Source organism: Jaculus jaculus, chromosome 12 (genome assembly GCF_020740685.1).
Source record: "Jaculus jaculus isolate mJacJac1 chromosome 12, mJacJac1.mat.Y.cur, whole genome shotgun sequence".
Lineage (NCBI taxonomy): Eukaryota > Metazoa > Chordata > Mammalia > Rodentia > Dipodidae > Jaculus > Jaculus jaculus.
In genome coordinates, this window is record NC_059113.1 from 64627033 (window position 1) to 64646914 (window position 19882).

The 19882-nt window shown below is 39.9% G+C and overlaps 1 pseudogene; it reads left to right on the top strand.

The window, feature by feature from the left end:
- The first annotated feature begins 5206 nt into the window (after positions 1-5206).
- Positions 5207-19882, top strand: part of LOC101618234 — a 30964-nt pseudogene continuing 16288 nt past the window's right edge.

Here is a 19882-nt window from a genome sequence, read left to right on the forward strand (position 1 = left end):
ATGTATTTTATGTTTTATGTATATATAATCTAGAGATGATTTGAAACACACAGAAAATATATATAAATTCTATGCAAATGTCACATCATTCTGCTCAAGGGATTTGAGTGTCTGCAGATTATGATGACTAAGGGAATATGTCAAACTAACTTCCCAAGGTACCAAAGGGAAATTATAGTTTTAAATTCTGTTTGCCCAACTCTATGGCAGGGATATACTTCCTTATCACTCTTTAGAGAATATTTGTTTCATCTTGTCTCAAAGCAAATTACTCATATTATTTACTTTTTCACAACTGTGACAGGATACCTACTGGAAGCCACTAGCTGAAGAAGGACTTATGTTGGCCCATGTTTTCAGGGGTATCATCAATCGTGGTGGGGAAAACATTGCAGCAGAACTTGTTCACATCCCACAGGATCAGGGAGCAGAGAATAAGACCAGAAGCTGAACTGGCGATTACTCCCAGGGTCATGCTCTAATGACCTTCATCTGACAGCAAGGCTTCATCACCCAGAGACCAAGTGTTCAAACACATGATCCTGTGAGGAACAAATCACATTCAAGCCCTAGCACATGTCTTCCAGGGTTGAGGCTGAAGACCTTAGCTTCTCATGGACATCATGATTTCCAGATCTCATCTGATCTTTCTGACATCCCTCCTCCAGAAATCATAGCATCACTGCTAACATCTAACTCTGTAGGTTTTCTTTATTTATTCATTTAAAGGAGGGGGCAGGACATGCTAGGCCCTCTAGCCACTGCAAACTGATTCCAGATACAGGTGCCACTCTGTACATCTGGCTCCACATGGTTACTGGGGAGTCAAACCTGGGTCATTAAACTTTGCAGGTAAGTGCCTTAGCTGCTGAACCATCTCTCCAGCCCCTAACTCTGTAGTTTAAAATATTGTCTTTTATTTCCTAGTGCCTAATCATATTCAAGCCTTTATTCTGTTAAGAATACTTAAAAAAATATTTTCCACTATGCATTTGGAGCCAGGTGAAAGAAAACTGGTATTTAGAGCAGACATAAAGACAGAATTTTTCCTCATGGTTACTTCATTCTTTGGAACATGAGTACGCTGGGAGTACCGTTGCACTTGATTGTGTTTGTCTGTTATCCATCACTGCTGTTCTATGCACTGAATTCTCTTTGTTTTTTAAAAATTCTTATTTTTATTTATTTTTAGTTGGCCTATAGAGACTTAGGAATCATTCATCTGGCATGTACAAGTACATTAAAAAAAAAATTCCTATCCCTTCTCCTGTCCCCTCTCTCCTGCATTCCCCAAATTCTCGCCCTTATCTGAGTTCATTTTTTCTTACATCATTTTTTGTTACAGTGTATTATGCTCTGTGGCAGACAGTAATGCCTTCTGCACTGTACACCTTCCGAGATCAGGTTTGGTTTCATTCTTCTTAATGACAGCAGTACTGGCCCATAGATTTGGGCAGAACATTGCTTTGTTATTGGTTATAAAGCAGAAAGCTTTGCTGATAATGATGATGAAGATAACATGGCTACCATACCCAGGAGGGCCCACAGAATTCTAGTTCTGCTATGCGCATCTAGAGTGTCCTTAGCTTATTGATTTTTAAGTGCTATTAATGGCTATTAGCTAATCTGCAAATTACCATGTGCTCCCTGACTGGATATGCATGTAGTGACTATTTCCAGAGAATCATTTCCCTGAGGGATTGGAAGCTGAAAGCAAATAAAACCTCTGTGAGGTGCTTGTCTCCTTTTCCTCAGTGATGGCCTCAGAAGCCATTTGATTCTTGCTCTGTGCATCTATCTGCCTTCCCCCCCTTCTCTTTTTTCCCTCCTCCTTTTTTTCTTCTTCCCTCCAACTCTCTTTCCTTTTCCCTTTAACAATAATTTGTAAAGGTGCTTAACTGAGAAAAATCATAATAATTTATTAATACATATTTGTTGAGTGAATTATTCTAATTATCATTTAGATGGAAAAATGTTGTCTAGCTTACTTTTCATACAAAGGAAAGCTTCAGTGTAAAGGTTTCTATTTTATAAGCACACCATTAGCTGTTGGGTACTTGCTGCTAAATACTTTATACCTATGAAATAATTTCACTTTAGAAACAAATAGGAAAAGAGAGAAAGCAAAAGTGAGATGGAATGTGAAAGCACTAACCTTAATAAGGCTCTTTAGAAGTAGAAGTCTCTGTGTTGTGTGGGTGATGTGGTACCTAGCACCTCTCGACAGAAGTCTGGCTGAAACAGCACTCTGAGTAGAGAAGACAAATCAATATCTTTTCTGTGGGCTCTGGGGAAGAGGTCTAGAATGTAATTACATGTATGTTTTTGTACAGATATACTTTTTGACCAGATATCCATTTGTGACAGTACCTAGCTTCTCTGTGGTAACCAAAAAAAAAGCTAAGTAGAAGACATGGATGGCCTCTAGAAAACTTTGTAAAAAGGAAAACATACATTCTTTGTTCCTTCTTTTAGCTTATGTCCTGATATCTAATGAATGGTTGGAAGCCCAGCATTCATCTTGGACACTGATGGGTCAAGGGGAAAGAGAGAGCTTTGTCCTTGTGAAAAACAATACAGATCCTGGTATGCTTTTGTTTAGACAAGAAAAACATACTTTTAACTGATGTAAGTGACTGCTACACTATTTGCAGATAACTCACATCATCATTGCTGAACCAACTGACTATCAAGGAACACACTGAAATGTAAACTGAAGAGAAGCAAACCTTTTGAAAATGTTTATGGCCAGAAACCCAGGGAAGACATGTCTGAACAATGTTGGGTTGTTCACTTTGCTTGAACTGTGCCCCCAATTCTTGGCCTAGTTGACTTTTTTCACATTGTGATAGAAGGAGGAAGATTTACCATTCTTTTTTGTAATTTTTTTATGAGAGAGAGGACAGAGAGAGTAGAGAGAATTGCCACATCAGAGTCACAAGCCACTGCAATCGAGCTCCAAACATGTGCACCATCTTGTGAGCATGTGTGATTTTGTGCACTTGTCTCACTTTGTGTTCCTGGCTTACATGGGACCTGGAGAGTAGCACATGTGTCCTTAGACTTTAACACACAGAAGCCTTGACTACTAAGCCATCTCTCAAGACTCTCAGCATGCTTTGAAATGCTGGGTTCCTGGGTGCCTTCTTTGCTCCATTCATGTGGTGTGAGGTGAGAAAATGAAGGGCTGTGGGGGCAGTGTTAGGAGGGCCTGATGACACTAAAGCTGGCTACATTTTCTCCTCCCCAGAAGTAGAGGCAGTCATGGATGAAGATAATGAGGGAAGAAGGGACCAGATGGAAGCTCTGGGCAGATGTCCACTTGGCTTTTTCAAACAAACAGCTAAAAGTCCTTGGACATGTTTAAAACAAGACAACTTCAGGGTGTACCAGGAAGGCAGTTACACTGGAGAATTTTCAATTATTCCTGCAAATAAATAGCAAGGGATGCTATCATTACCCTCTGGGCTATAATGTGTCCACTTCTTCCTCATGGTTCAATGCTTCTGTGAGGTGGCTGAGAAACAATTCCTGGTAGAATATGAAAAGCTTGAAAATATTTTTCTTATTTTGGGTGGAGGGTAAATTAGATTTTTTGAATAGAAAAACATGAAGAAATTAATTATTACATACTATCTTATATATTATATAGTACATGCCAAAGGGAGCAAAAATACAAAAAAACTGGATGACAATAATCTCATGGAATTCATGCAAATATCTTCAAGCTTTCTTTTTTCAAAATCACATGATAATATATGGAATATGTCTTAATATTTATTTTTATGACAATAGCAGTATATGGTAACTGTTTTGAAATTATTTCCTAACTTAGGCAACTTTGTCCTGTGTTATCTTTCATCATGTATTTTAGGGGAGCAGCAAAATATAGGATAAAAGTAATGCAAATTTTTATAATTTGGGATATATTTGGGTAACATTATATTCACTAACAGGAATACAGATCCCATGATAGAGATTACTGGGGCTGTGGAGATGGCTCAATGTTTAAAAGGATTTGCTTCACAAGCCTGTTGATCCAAGTTTGAGTCTCTAGTACCCATGTAAAGCTTGGATGCAAAGTAGTTCACATGTCTATAATACCAATGTCCATACAGCAATGGGCGGTAGAGGAAAATACCAAACCTTGTGGATGAGTTAAACTGGCCTTCTAAGGGATATAAACCACAAGGGAGACCCTGTCTCAAGAAAGTGGAAGGAGAAGACTGACACCCTGTAGTTTTCACTGACCTCTTCATGTTCACACATGCATATACAAAGTGAAACAGAGAGTGATAGGAACACATTAAAAAAGCACATATTGTCTAAGCACCTTATGTATCTTAGTACAATTAATTAAATAGTCTCATAAGGCAAATACTTCATTCCAGTTTTCAAATGAGGAAATCTTAACTAAATATAATTAATCTATGTCTTAACATAGAACTTGCTCAGATTAACAGGATAGGCAACACACTATAGAGGAGAGCTAGGATTTAAAGCTAATCCAGAGTCCACGCTTTAGCCATTACTCCAGAATTCTGTTAACACTGGAAACACACACACACACACACACACACACACACACACACACACACACACAGTAGAAGTATATATGCATCTAGTTATCATCCTTAGATTCAGAAAAGTTCATCCTCAACAGCTCTTCCTAACAATTTGTACATTGATTTTGAATAGTTGAGGATATTAAGAATTATTTATATTCTCTAAAATTAGAGTTGGCTCCATTTATATGACCATGGATAAATAAATGAACCTTCCCATGTCATGATTTTCTCATAAGTAAAATCTGAATACTTTTCCCTGATTAAGTTGTTAAGAATATCAAGCAAAGAGTTTATAAAACATATTTTAGGATTCTGAGTTGTCATTGTTCAAATACAAAGTGGGGATATTGGATCCTATACCTGAAGAGTTGCAAGGAAATGCTAAGTTTGGGATCACAGTTAAAAGAACAATCTGGATTGTGATGTTGATTCCCCATTTTTAATTGCATTTTGTTGTTATTTTCATATTAGCTTAATTCTCATGTTTAAACCATTCTCAGATTCAAATCCAACTAGAAAGCAAGGACTGGAAGCAGGATTAGATCACCTGATTGGATTTTATTGGCTTGAGCTGCGTCATATGCTCTTCTTTAAAATCCCTGTGGTGTGGAATAATCACTTGCTCTTATTGGACAAGGATGGAGAAAAGGGTGGAAATGAGTAATCAGGAAGAGGCGGTATCCTTGATGCAGAATGAGAAGGCTTACTCCCTCCCTTATGGAGTTAAAGGTAGTTTTAACAACCATTGAGTTCCATGGTCAGAACATGAGGTTAAGTTGGATTTATTTATCAGTAAATGCTACTTCAGGACTATTCTACTATTCAAATTTGGGAAATTTAATTCCAAAATATATTTCTTAGAATTTTGCAAACTAGAATGGGAAATAAAACCTTTGTTTGAACAAGGCAATAGCTATCATCAGTAGAGTGGAGAAAAAGCACATTCTGCCTTTGCTTTTTATTCAACACTTCCTTCCACTCCTACTCACTGCATCCTCTAGTGATCTTAAAAGCCCTCCATATCCTTTCTTCTCATATGAACATCCGAGATGGAGTGTGGATAATGCATATACCATATCTGTTCAGGCAGTCTTCCAGCAAGCCATCACCAAGGCTCTAGCACTCAAGAACATGATTCAATGCAGAATTTGGAAGGGAATGCTTATTGGCCAGAGAAATCAAACCAAAATAAAAATGAAAATTTCCTTCTTTACCTTTACTGTAATTGTGAAATTTATCATCTGGTGTTATTATTATGATTTATTTATTATCAATTTAAGAAATATTTATTAAAGGTCTATAATGTTTCCAGTTCCATGCACATACTTTAGTTACACAGAGTTTAGCAACTTTTGCTTGTATATTTCATTCTCTTTACACTCTCCTGTCACAGAAAAGCTTGTGTCTAAGCTGAGTCCTGACCAGTCCAAAGGTTCTCTACTACAGCTGTCTATGCTTTGCATTAGCAAGCAAGCAAAGATTCCTTTGGGAAGTGGGAAGAAGGTAAGCTGGTGGCCAATTCTTCTTTGTTTATGTCCAGGAATTCTTAGTGAGAACTTTTTAAGAAGCAGGACAAGCACACTGATTTTAGAACGAAATTGATAATCAGGTCTCAATGTTAACTCCTCCACTGCCACTGTAAGTATTATCACCTTGGAAAAGTGAGTTCATTTCTATAGGCCTATTTTCTCACTGATTAAAATGAAGATAAGTACTTAATAGAAATACATCATAAAACTTTATGGACCATGATAAGAATCCGGTAAGATAATATATGTGAAAGGCCCTTTGCATAGTGCCTAATACATACTAGAATCTTCATACAACTTTGCTTCTAATTTCCCACTCCTCCTCTCTTCATTTCAGGCTTCTTTCCCCTTCTGCTATGTCCATTTTAACAGTCATGGGAGCTGGCTATGGACCTTAGTATAAAAAAAGATGGGCATTTCAGGGGCACATGCGTCTGGAGTTCGTTTGCAGTGGCTGGAGGCCCTGGCGTGCCCATTCTCTCTCTCTTTGTCTGTCACTTTCAAATAAACAAACAAACATAAAAAAAGATGTGGCATTTCTTCCATTTGCATGTGTTTCTCACTTCTCTTTGACTCTCCTGCAGAAATGAGTGCCTATCAGAGAGTGACAGAGGCATTAAATGAGGAGGTCTGTGTTGTCCCATGCTCTGTCATATGGTCATGTGAGTGTATATTCTTTGCTCAGCAGGAGTTTGGCTTGCCCAATAGATCATATAAATGGCACTTGAGATCATGTAATGCTGGCTAGGAAAGTAAGTCTGAGGCTGCAACAGAAGAAATATTTTCTTCCATTCTTTCCAGAGCAAACATACTATAAACACATCCTAAATGTGAGAAGGACAACTAGAGTCTAATACAGTCAGATGCTATAGCATCCAGTTTTAGAGGCATCACTCAAATTGATTTAATCACAAGAAGGAATTGTTAAGTAGCTTAAAATTCTAATGACTCTAAGAATGGAAGTACTCTGTCTCTCTAGCTCTGGCCCAACTATCTGTCTGATTTTCAGATATTTCTTGGGAAGGCTTGGTCTTGTCATAGCCAGGAGTCACTAACAGTGCAAGAATTTTTTCTACCAGCTTGGTAACCACAGAAAAATGAGCATTCCTTGCTGCAGGGCCTACATGAATTCCAAGACTGAGTCTTACTAGTTTGATATGTTACCCACCCATCCCTGCTCTGTGTGCTACCCTCCGATCACTGTAGACAGTGAGATGCAATGGTCCTAACTAGCCAATCCTTCTTGGAAGGAGAGATAGACCAAGAATAGAAATAAAGTTGTGCCACAGGTAAATTTAGTAACAGTTTAAGAATAAAGTATATTATTTAAGTCATTAAAACAATAGATGTTTTCCAGGCCCAATAGTCTATGGTTTTTATAAATAAATATCAAAACCTCATAAAAAATGTCATACTTCCTGGTGTTCTTGTGCTGACAAAATCAGTATATGAATCTCCTTAGGCCCATGAAACTCCTATTAGTGTATCTGCCCAAAGTAATAAAATGAATGGAAATAATTTTACTTTACCAAGATAACTGGAGATCTTTGTTTCCAACCCAATGAATAGCTTTACCTTGGCATGCACCAGAGAAGACAGGGAAGCTTTGTGTGATGACTATGTTTAGTGCCAGCTGTAGCAACCCAGTTATCTAAACACTAATTGATGTGTTCCTGTGAAGGCACTTACCAGTGCAAGTGTTTATAGGCAGCTGAATTTAAGTAAAAAAAAAAAAAAAAAAAAAAAAAAAAAAAAAAAAAAAAAGTGTTCTTCAAGGTGGGTGGGTCTCACCCTCACTAGACTAAGGATAGAACTAAGGTTTCCTGAGGAAGAATGAATCTCATCTGTGAGTTGTAAGTCTAGCTCCTGGCTCAGTTTACAGTCTGCCCTCTTACCATATAGGTTTTGCCTGGGCAGATCTACAGAAGCCACGTTTTGCCCCTAGGCCACGTACATGTGGATACATAGAAAATTTATTTAACTCCTACTGTGTCTGGCACTGCCAGGCACAGGCTGGAGACTTCAAGAGAGGGGCCTGAGCTTCCTGGCATAGCTAAGGATCCCCAGGCTATAGGAGGCCAGTCCCTCTCCAAGCCTGGCACACATGAACTTAGGCTTTGCCCATAGCCCTGTGACCTTTGGCCAGTTGCCTAGGAAACTCCTTATCAGCCAGCACCTTCACACAGCCCATCCCCCTGAGACCCTTAAGACCCTAGATCACCTGCTCACCCCCACCATTGTCTACAGGCTGGAATGAATGTCCCCCTATGCTAATTAGGCATCAGGAAGAACCTTGTCTATCCAATCCCTTAAGGACCCTTCCCCCGCATTCAGATGCTTATAAACCCATTTCCTTGACAATAAACCGAGAGAGCTGTTCCCCAAAACTATCTCCCAAAAGTCTTTACTTTTGCACACTCACCTTCATGGTTTCCTGGGATTCCTTGAGGGACTTTGGCCGGCCCAATGACTCAGGAATCCACAGTTGGCACCTGAACAGGGACCTTATGAGGTGGACAGGGTAGGTGAGTGCTCTCCTAGAGGGACTGGGAGACATTGGCCCATGTGGCCTTGCCTCTACATTTTTGAGGGCTTGTAGGTTTCTCTTTATCCTCCTTTAGTTTTGGTTTGTGCCATCACATGGGACCAGACACAATGAAATGGCAACTGACATATCTTGGATGAGGCCACTCTTGAGCATTGAGTGAAGGCAGCTGTCCTCTGCCTGGACCCTGACAGCCCGTTGGGTGTTGGCAGAAACCTTCTATTTCTGTTCAACACAAAAGGCAGGTAATACATTGACCTCTTAATAGCCTGTAGGGCAGGTTGCTGATCCCCTCTTTTTCTATTATGAATAATATTGTCTCCCACCAAAACAAATCACAGATTTGGAGATTATAGGCTCTCATGAAAGTTAAGAGAATTAAGCTCTCCCAGAGGGAGGCTGGCTCCTTTTGGGAAGTCCTCCAGATCGCCTCCTGGATGATTTCTGGGTATCCATGTGGCCCAGACATGTGGACCTGCATAGTTTATCTGCCTAGGAAACAAATTTCCTCACCTTTTTACATTTACTTTCAAGTTGCTTCACTAGGGAGGTGGTGAAAGTACAAGCAGACTTCGCAAGCATTCCAAAGTGGCTTGGATCAGGCAGCAGGCTCACAGTGCTTAGACAATGGTGCCTCCAACTGTGCAGCCACCATGTCTCCACCTCCTTCTCCAGAGGCCCTCCAGTGGTCCCAGGGACCCCCTCTTTCCCCAGAGGGCCCCTACGGTCCCAGTGCCCCCTCCCATTTTTTCCCCTTTGGGTAACTGGAAAACTTGGACCGGCAGGCCAGCAGTCCTCTCATCCATTATCTCCACTTGTAACAGACTAGACCTGGATGAGTGCCTGGAGCCAGGTGGGGCTGATCAAAAGGTATATGTGAGCCCTGCCCAGATTCCACAACGCCACCACCAAGAAGCAGAAGAAAAAAAGATCACGTTTAACTAAAGCCTATGGTGAACTGATATTTTATGTAACCAATGCCATGTTTTGTTACATGATTTCATAATTTAATTACTGAGTTTATGTTTTAGGTCAACTTAAACTTACATAGAGGATTATTGAAAACAACAGAATTCTCTCTGAAGTTGTGACTTATAATTTGTCAGATATTTTTAAATTAAAAAAAAAATTGTAATGTCCTGTTACTTAAAAGAAGGAGGCAACTGACCTACCTTCTAGGCCAGCCTGCCTCATGATAGCAACAAAATTTGCCTTAGTTACTCCTAATAAAATCATTTCCAAGCGTGTTATTGGTATTAATGGCATAAAAATGTCTTTAGACTACTTGCTTGTCAGTGAGTAATAGGATTAGTAGATTTTGTGTAGTTTTTCTTAATAGCCTTATAAGAAAGATGGTCTATTATGGGTTAAGGTGAGATGATTAAAGAAACTGGGAAGGTAATTTTCAATGTTGGACACAGCATACTCATTAAAAATGCCTTTTGAGTGGTACTTAGATCAAAATGTTAAATATGTGGATAAAGATGTACATGTGTAGGAAATAATTTTCAGAATCAACCTAAACACCATGCCTAAAGTTAGAGATTTTTCAAATGTTTACAAACTCTTAAGGAACAAGAAGCTAATTTTAAGGCTAAAATATGCTGTGATAGCTTGCTTAAGCTTTACCAAATTTAATTCAAGGGTTATATTAAAATTTAGCAGGCGGTTTTAGTTCAGAAAAGAACAGATTCTGCTCTATTGTATGTAAAGTAACTGACTCATTTTTGGCATCTTAAGTCCAGTGCTTATAACAAAATTAACTCTTAAGACATATTCCCTACTTGAGGGTACAGCCAAATGCTCAAACAATGGTCCTCATCTGGCAAAAGTAATTTCAAGCTCCATGGTTCTGTTTCCAATGTTCTCTGGGTAATTTGTACCCAAACATGTATATGAACTAATCAAAAATATTATCAAACACGGGTGCTATGACTTTATACTGTCTTACTTGCCCTTTTCTGACAATTTCTAGATTAAGTCAATTAGTTTGTTTGTACATTAATTGGTATTGTTTTCAAGACTGGTAGCAGGTTTTGCCTGTATTTATAACTGTTAGATATTTAAAGTGTAAGATATGCCTACTTCCTATGCCTCAGTTATGACATGTTCTGCCACAGGACAACAAAATTTTTAAATGTTGGACAAAATGATTTTAGAAGTCCTTGTGCCATTCTTTAACTAATTCTATTTCAGTAATCAAATGTGCTACATATGTATATACACATCCAGGTTGGTGTAACTTCCTTTCTAAGTATGTTAATTACCTATGTAGAACCCAAAGCCAATGAGAATGATAAGGGCAAAATGCGCCAATATTTTGGCCTGTGCTCCAAGGTCCTGAGGCCACTGGAGATGATAGGACACTTCTACACTGGCCCTCTGGTAAGTCACCCGTCTTCCTGAGAATGGAGGATATGGAGACCCAAACAAAATTGGTGTACAGTCTGAAACAGTAGAGTCACAATTGAGGAGCAGTCCGTTCTCCTGACTACCCAAAGAAGAGAAAACTACTTGGCCAGCACAGCCCTGACTCATTCTAACAGACAGAAAACACTAGTAAGCTATAGGGCTACTCCTGGGTCCCTAAAGTCTCTTTGGGGAGCCATTAGTGACCTCCAAAATTAATCCTTAATTAAATTTTGGCTATCTGCACGGTTTTAACACTCAGAGAGAAATGTATAACAAAAGATAATAAATACCTTAAATATATAAATGGCCTATTAAGTAATACAACAAGAGCTTTCCAGGAGGGGAAATAAATAAGAACTTAAGACATATTTTCCTTATAGTTCTAATTCTATAATAAAGAAACAGCTATAGATGTCAAAAGGGTTCTTTTCTTTTTCTTTCTTTCTTTTCTTTTTTTTTTTTTGTTGTTTTTTGTTTTTTGTTTTTCAAGGTAGGGTCTTACTCTGGCTCAGGCTGACCTGGAATTCACTATGTAGTCTCAGGGTGGCCTCAAACTCACAGCAATCCTCCTACCTCTGCCACCTCCAGAGTGCTGGGATTAAAAGGCATGTGCCACCATGCCTGGCTCAAAAGGGTTATTTTCAAATCTTAAATATATAAGTAAGTTTTGAGACCAAGTATATATATGTATATGTACAGCCTTTAATGACAACCAATGGCTCTCTATTATCAAGGTTAAATGTTGTGTATATGTTTCTGATAACTCTGCTAATATCTCATCTGCTTTACAACCCATGTCAAATACTACTGTGCCATTTGATGAACAGTTCTGGAAGAAAATCTCAGCCAGCTCATCCTCAGATTGCCCTGAGACAATCCAAGCCTGTCTACCTGGGTCCCCTCTACCACAAAAAGGACCAGTTTGCTATGTTCTCACTTCTCATTACCTCCTTATTTTATTCTTTCTCCACAATGTTCTCTTCCAAGACTATCTTTCTGCACTCCCGGGTCCATTACAATAGTTCCCCTCTCTGGGAGAGACTCCCTAACTGGCTCAAGCCACAACTTTGTGTCCCATTCATCAGGTAGTAGTAAGGTCCTTTGTCCTCTAACAGCATGACATAAAGGGGGATAGAATTAACCCCTGAAGGTAAAAAGGACAAGAAAGTTTTTCTTATCTCTTGCCCAGTTCGAAAGAACTGTTTTTCTTTTCTTATTTTTTTCAAAGTAGGGTTTCACTCTAACTCAGGCCGACGTGGAATTCACTATGTAGTCTCAGGGTGGCCTCAAACTCATGGCAATCCTACTACCTCTGGCTCTCAAGTGCAGGTGTGCCACCACGCCGGGCAAGAACTGTTTTTCCATGTATGCACCACATCCCTGGCTCTGCAAAGGACAGGCCCCAACCTCCTTGATGCCAGTCATGTCTCTCTGCCTGTCCAGCTCTAAGCCAACCAGAGCTGAGTGCCTGCTCAATAATTCCATAATCAGGACTGGTGGTGTCAAGACACCCACTCTCCTTTGGTGCAAAAGGAATAACCACCCAAATGCATAAATATTTCCTTCCCACTTATTGTTCCCCAGTCTTGATTGTTTCACAGACATATCTCTATAAGAAAAAAAAAATTGGCCTATAAACTCCACCTGCACCAGCCAAAAGAGATCTTCATTCATCTGCTGGTGGGTCTTGGTGTGACACTGTGTCTGGGTACCTCTGGTCACCAATGGCCTTGAATCTCTCCAGAGACAATTGAATTTTCTCACTTGTGTGGTACTTCAAAACTGTCTAGCCTTAGACTTCATTATTGCTAAACATGTGGGTGGGGCACATATGGTCTTGGAAAAAGAATATTTTTGTTGTTGTTGTTAACAAATCAAATGTTGTTAAGCTGCTTGACTGCTACAAGCCTGAAGACCCCACCACTTGGTTCAATAACCCTTTAGTTACTTGGCTTCTCCTTAAACCCCTCCTTACTATAGGAACCCTATTGCTTGTAGCCCCCTGTATCATCAAATTTATCAGATAACAAATAACTAATAATGCTAAACTTGCTACTAATCAGGTCCTCCTACACCACCTAACTCTATATGGACCTATGGTAAATTATAAAGAACTCATCTGGGATGATGCTTCTCCATTATAAAAACAAAGGGGGAGTTGTCAGGCACTGCCAGGCTCAGGCTAGAGCCTTCAGGAGAGGGGTCTGAGCTGCCAGGCATGGCTAAGGATCCCCAGACTACAGTAGGCCATAAGCTTTCCAAGCCTGGCACACCTGAACTTAGGCTTTGCATATAGCCCTGTGACCTTTGGTCAGTTGCCCAGGAAACTCCTTATCAGCCAGCAACTTCACACAGCCCAGCCCCCTGAGGCCCTAGATCACCTGACACCCCCCCCCCATTCTGCCATTGCCTAAGTGCTGGAATGAATGTCCCCATATGCTAATTAGGCTTCAGCAAGGAACCTTGTACATCCAATCCCCTTAGGACCCTCCACCCCACACTCAGATGCTTATAAACCTATTTCCCTGACAATAAACTGAGAAAGCTGTTCACCAAAATTATTTCCCAAAAGTCTTTACATTTGCGCACTCATTTCCACGGTTGCCTGGGACACCTTGGGGGACTGCAGCAGGTCCAAGGACCCAGGATCAACACTACTGGTACTGTTTCTCTGGTAGATTCCTGATTTATACTCCAATGCATGCCAAATATGTTCTGTATGACATTGATTTTGTTGTCAGTGAGGCTTAAAGTTAAAGTTCAAGCTGAAACCCATTCTCTTTTGAAATACATATTACTTAATGTGCTCTTAGTGCAATTGTCAGTAACACATTTTCACAGTAATGGTACCACTTTTCGTGGGTTCCTGATTATAGCTTTGGGGGAGAGAAATATCTTTCAAAAGGGACAAAGATAGATTATCTTTTAGGAAAAAGGTCTTATTAATGCTGGGTGTGCAGTGGAGGTCTAAGCTTTAGCCCACCGAGAGAGAGCACAATTGTACTTTTAAGAATTCTTAGAGAATACTAGCATGGGGCTATCACCCACAATGAGCTTTTGATCAGAGAAACCTACAAGGTTTTCTAAAAGAATGACAGATTTCTGTCAGTGTACTTGATGGCCCACCAAAGGTTAGTGGTAAGACCCTATTACTGAAGATACCATATGCAGCTGACATGTAAAATGAAACAGCATGGCTGGAAGACAGGAGAGAGTCAGTCCCCAGACAGTCAGCGTGTCTAGTGCCAGAAGGTGCTACATGGGCGACTGGGGGAAAATGACCAATATCTGTCCAAGCAACTCATGGTCCAACTTAGTTAGCAGCAAATAACCTGGTGTGATGCCCACACAAGTGCAATAGTGGCACACAGCCATGGTGGGGAACCAGCTGCTCTTGATTCGGCTAACTGATCCCTTCAGTGGTACGAGACCCATAGCTGGAGCTGGGAAACAAGTCAGAACCTTCTCCAAACATAAGCCCACTCTCCAATATAAACCTACCATCAATCATGGGCTACAAGAGGGCCTACACCTATTAAACTCTCTATAAAAAAAGTAAGGGCTATCTCATTTGTCCTGGTGCTAACTTACTCTCTGTTGGAGAGTCTGCTTCTCTTTTTCAGATAGATGTAGATCCTAAGGAGAGAGCCACCCCATCATACCTCAAAAGGGCCCTGGCTGAAACTAAGGAAAATTGGCAAAACAAGCAAGGGTGCTGTTTTCCTGATGAACTGGATACCAGCACAAGGGGGAAGGAGACCAACACAGAGAAAAATCAACTCCTACCGAATCAGAGAGTCAGAGCCCCAGAAGCCCCCAACACATCACTGAAGCAGACCAAAACTGAACCCAACATGGCTCAGGGAAATTTTGTGGAAGAGGGGGTGGAAAGAATGTCAGAGCCACATGTTGGGTCATGATATACAGAGACATTTATCGTACCAATAACTGTGGGCTAACTCCACAATGCATGACCCATATACCTCAACAAGGAGGGGCCAATGGGGAGGGGGCAGGCTACAAATGAGCCTCCTAATGGTACCAAACTGCCTGTACTTGCAGAATAGAAAACTAATAAATAAATAAATAAAATAAAAAGAATTCTTAGAGAAGGGGAGGTCCTAAACCTGTGGAAAGAAGGTTTTGCTAATGTATGTCCTAGGCAGGTGAGGTGAGGAAGGTGGGGAAGCAGGGTAATATGTGACTTAGACTTATGTGATGAGGACATTCTTTTTCTTAGTGAAGGGAGTTAGTCAATGTGTGACTCATTATGTGATTAGTCAATTGTAATTGCTAGCCATTTAGAGCCTAGTTACCTGGAAAATCTGTTTCTAGGAGGAAAATGCTTTTCTGTCTATGTGGCATGATATTTACACATCCAAAAAACAAAGTATCCCTGTAATCCTGGAAATAAATGTCTGAAATTACTTGAAGTATAACACCTCAGTACTTAAAATTAAGCTACTTCATAGGTATTATCTCAATGTTAGGTAATGAAGTAGATGCTAAGTAGGGCTGGCCCCACTTTTAGCTCCACTCAAATTAGCTCATGATGAATATCACTTAGCACAATGCTTTGTATTAACTAGCAGATTAGGACAAGGGCAAAACAGTTTTTTGGGCTTCAGACAAGTGTTTAGTCAATGAGAGGTGTGTTATCCCTGTGCTTTGTATGAGACCCACCTGAAGTTATCAAAATGTAGATGCCTGGAACATGCCCTATAAGCCAGAATCTAGCATTGAGACCAAAGAATGTGCTATGTTGGTGAGCTCCTTGGGTGAATCATGGCAAGTTCAAGTCTGAGAACCAGTTCATTAGCTGCATGTTAACTGAATTGTCAGGCCCCACAGAGATACAAACTGAAAATCTTAGAAATAGAATAACTTCTGTAGATCAATTAGGAAAAACAATGGTTTACTAGATTTTTTAAAATTTTTTATTTATTTATTTGAGAGCAACAGACACAGAGAGAAAGACAGATAGAGGGAGAGAGAGAGAATGGGTGCGCCAGGGCTTCCAGCCTCTGCAAATGAACTCCAGACACGTGCGCCCCTTTGTGCATCTGGCTAACATGGGACCTGGGGAACCAAGCCTCGAACCAGGGTCCTTAGGCTTCACAGGCAAGCGCTTTACCACTACGCCATCTCTCCAGCCGGTTTACTAGTTTTTAAAGAAGACTTATGAGGTAAAGGAATGGCTTAGCAATTAAAGCACTTGCCTGCAAAACCAGAGGGCTCAGGTTCAATTCCCCAAGACCCATCTAAGTCAGATGCCTAAGGTGGCCCATGCTTCTGGACTTTGTTTGCAGTGGCTGAAGGCCCTGGTGTGCCCATTCTTTCTCTCTATCTCTCTCAAATAAATAAATTAGAAAAAAAATTAAGAAAACTTATAAACATTTCTTACTAGTTAAGAAGCTATGTGAAGAAATGAAGCTGTCACAAGGAGTAATTTCTCCCAGTTCCTCAATATTCACTTATTAGTGCTTATGTACTGATATACCTGCTCTCCTCTGTCCTCATCGGAGACTTCTCTTGCTATCTCCAAGGAATTACCTGGGTTCTTTAGCCAAACAAATATGCATGACATTTGTAAACCAAGAACATTTTTTGCTAGAGAGGCCCTGGAAGAAAATTTCATAGCACCTTTAAGTGACTTTTAATACCATGAAAATGTCTGACTGGGAGAAATCAGCTTGGAAAAACCATTTGATCTAGTAGCCAAGCTCAATTGGTGGTAATGCCAACATTGATTGAGCTTGTCGATTTAACATCCTTATCCAGTGTCTTTGTTTTATTTTCTAAAAGTCTAATGAAAGATGTTTCTGTACAATAAAACTTCTTGTGAAAAACCTTACTTTTCTAGAAAAAGAGGCTAGGTTGTTTTGAACAAGTATCCATTATAGAATCTAGAATATTATGAGACATTCTATTTGTGGTTTTAGGAGGCCTTTATAGAAACAAAACTTCAAGATCAACCAGTCCTTCTGAGTGGATCTATCCTGCAAGCTAGTTGTACCATCACCTGCCCCTCTTCACTGAGATTCTGTTCCCTAGCCCTCAGTTGGTTTTTGCTGAGAATCATAGTCACTGAAAGAATGAGGATGGATGGAACATGGAAACTCCTCACCACTGTGAACAAAAACCCAGAAAATGTTTCACAAATCCTAATTACCCAAGTACAAAATTTTAAGATGGGCCCAGTTGCTGAAATCTTTTTATACCCTTCTCCCAAAGATCAAAGCAGATGTGAAAATAACAAAATTAAGCAACATTGCTAATTTACTCCAGTATATGACTCCAATATGTAGACTCAGGTTAAGTAGTATGAAGAGGGCAGCAACCCTGGAAAACAATGCAAATGCCTGTTTGTGCAGAATGCTTTAAAACTTAAGAAATATGCATACAAAATATGTATAGCTGGTAATTAAGTGAGGTATATCTTATATACTGGCATAGATTATAATATCTAGCATGTACTGAAGAAAATTGCAAATAGGTTACCCTATTTTCCTTTTCTAAAATAACAACAACCAGGCATGTGAACACATGCACATGATGAGAAGCTGGAAGCTTTCGTATTAGCACATGATTAAGGCATTCAGGTTCACAGGATTTGTTCACATTATGCACCACGAATTTCTGTTATATTTAATTTCTTATAAAGAACAACTACTTATTTTTTTAAGTTTTTATTTTAATTTATTTATTTGAGAGAGAGAGACAGAGAGAAGCAGAGAGATGAATAGAGAGTGTGTGTGTGTACCAAGGGCATCCAGCCATTGCAAAGAAACTCCAGACACATGTGCCATCTTGTGCCTCCTGAGGAATCAAACCTGGGTTCTTTGGCTTTGCAGGCAAGCACCTTCTCTGCTAAGCAATCTTTCCAGCCCAAAACTACTTTCTTAATTAGAACAACTTTTATATACTTATACAGTGAAATGCTAAAGAGAAAGTGTTAACTATTTTCACTTATTTATTTGCAAGCAGAGAGAGAAAGAGAGAGAGAGAGAGAGAGAGAGAGAGAGAGAAAGGGAGGACACACCAGGATCTCTTGCTACTGCAAATGAACTCTAGATGCACATGCCACTTGGTGCATCTGGCTTTATGTGGGTACTGGGGAATCAAACCTAAGTCTTGTAACCAAGAACTTTTTTGCATTAAGCTATCAATTCAGCCCCTCAAAATTCTTTTTCGGAGGATTTTCTTTAATAAGATAGACTGATTGAGGTAGCTTATGATATAGGTCTGATAAAGATGAATAAAAGAGACTGTTGGGTTTAGGGGAAGGGGATAGAAATGGGATGGGGCATGGGGAGGTTTAGATAAAACTAAGTATGATGTGACTAAATCATATGTAAACCTACCCCTTTATTAGATAATTTAAATATATATCTCAACCCATAAATTGTTACAGGAAAATCCTAGTGCCAGGGTGATAAACCTGCAATGAATTGTTGGACAATGAAGCTCCTGATGTCCTCCAAACAGTATAGGCTATTGTCAGTACTTTTTGTTCTCTACCAGAACTAGAATGAAGACACCACATACATCAGTTGCTAGACACTGAGAAATCAAGTGGCACTGACCTAGAAGCCTTCTCCTTGCTGGCTTAACTGCCATAGTGCCAGAAAGTGCTATGAAAGTTGTAGGGGGAGGAAAGTCATCAACAGTCTTAGCCAGTAATGAACCTATCCACTATACAATCAGCCAGCATTCAGCCAGCCAGGAGAGATGAGCCCACAAGTGCTTGGACAGATGTTGGCTACTTTCCTTTGGTAGCTCATGTAGCACCTTTCAGCGCTAGATGGGCTAATTATCTGAGGACTGGCTCTCCTCTGGATTCCAATCATGTCTCTCCATGATCTGTCCTGAAAGCGATTGATGTCTTCAGCAGTCGGGTCTTATATTAACCTCTGGTGGTAATCAAGTGCTCTGACCAAAGTCTGTCTTGTTTGTTTTGGGAGATCTAGTAGGTCTCTCTGATCAACAGTTCATTGTGGATATAGACCACATCCTGATAGAGGGAATTACAAGCCAGTGCCAAGTAAAAGAAAAATGAAAAAGCCAGGTTAGGTTTCATCTCACTCTCTCCAGGTCCCTTCGATTCAGATGCTCCCTCTAAGGTTTGCTTGAGGGTTCTACCTTTTAGTCTGATTTCCAGGATATAGGATTGTATAGTGCCAGTTCAATTAGGGTTAAGATTTTGTGCCCCCCCCCCCTCTCCCTTCCCCCAAGCCCTACCCTCCTTGTTGCCCAAGCCTCAAGATGCTATTCAGTTATGTCAGCAACTTGGGCTGATCCATTTTAGGAATTGCAGATGAGTGACATCATGCAACAATTGTGTTTCTGTAATTGTGAGTTCATTTAAAATGATCTGTTCCAAGCTCGACCATTTTTCTACAAATTTCAATGTGTCATTTTTTTTCTTACTGATGAGTAGAATTCCATTGTGTACATATACCAAATCTTGGTTATTCATTCATACAATGATGGGTACATGGGTTGATTCCAATTTTTTAGCTATTATAAATTGAACAGCTATAAACATGGTTGGGCAAATATTTTTGAACTGAGGTGTGGAGCTTTTAGGGTATATGCCCAGTAAGGGAATAACAGGGTCTGCTGTAACTCTATATTCACCCTTTTCCAGAGTCTGTAAATAGATTTCCATAGTGCCTGTACCAGCTTACATTCCCACAAAGAATAAATGAGAGTTCCTATTTATTCACAGCCTTGCCAACATTTGTTTTCATTTGACTGTTTAATGTTTGCTATCCTTCCTAGGGTAAGGTGGAATCTCATAATTGTTTTAATTTGCATTTCCTTAA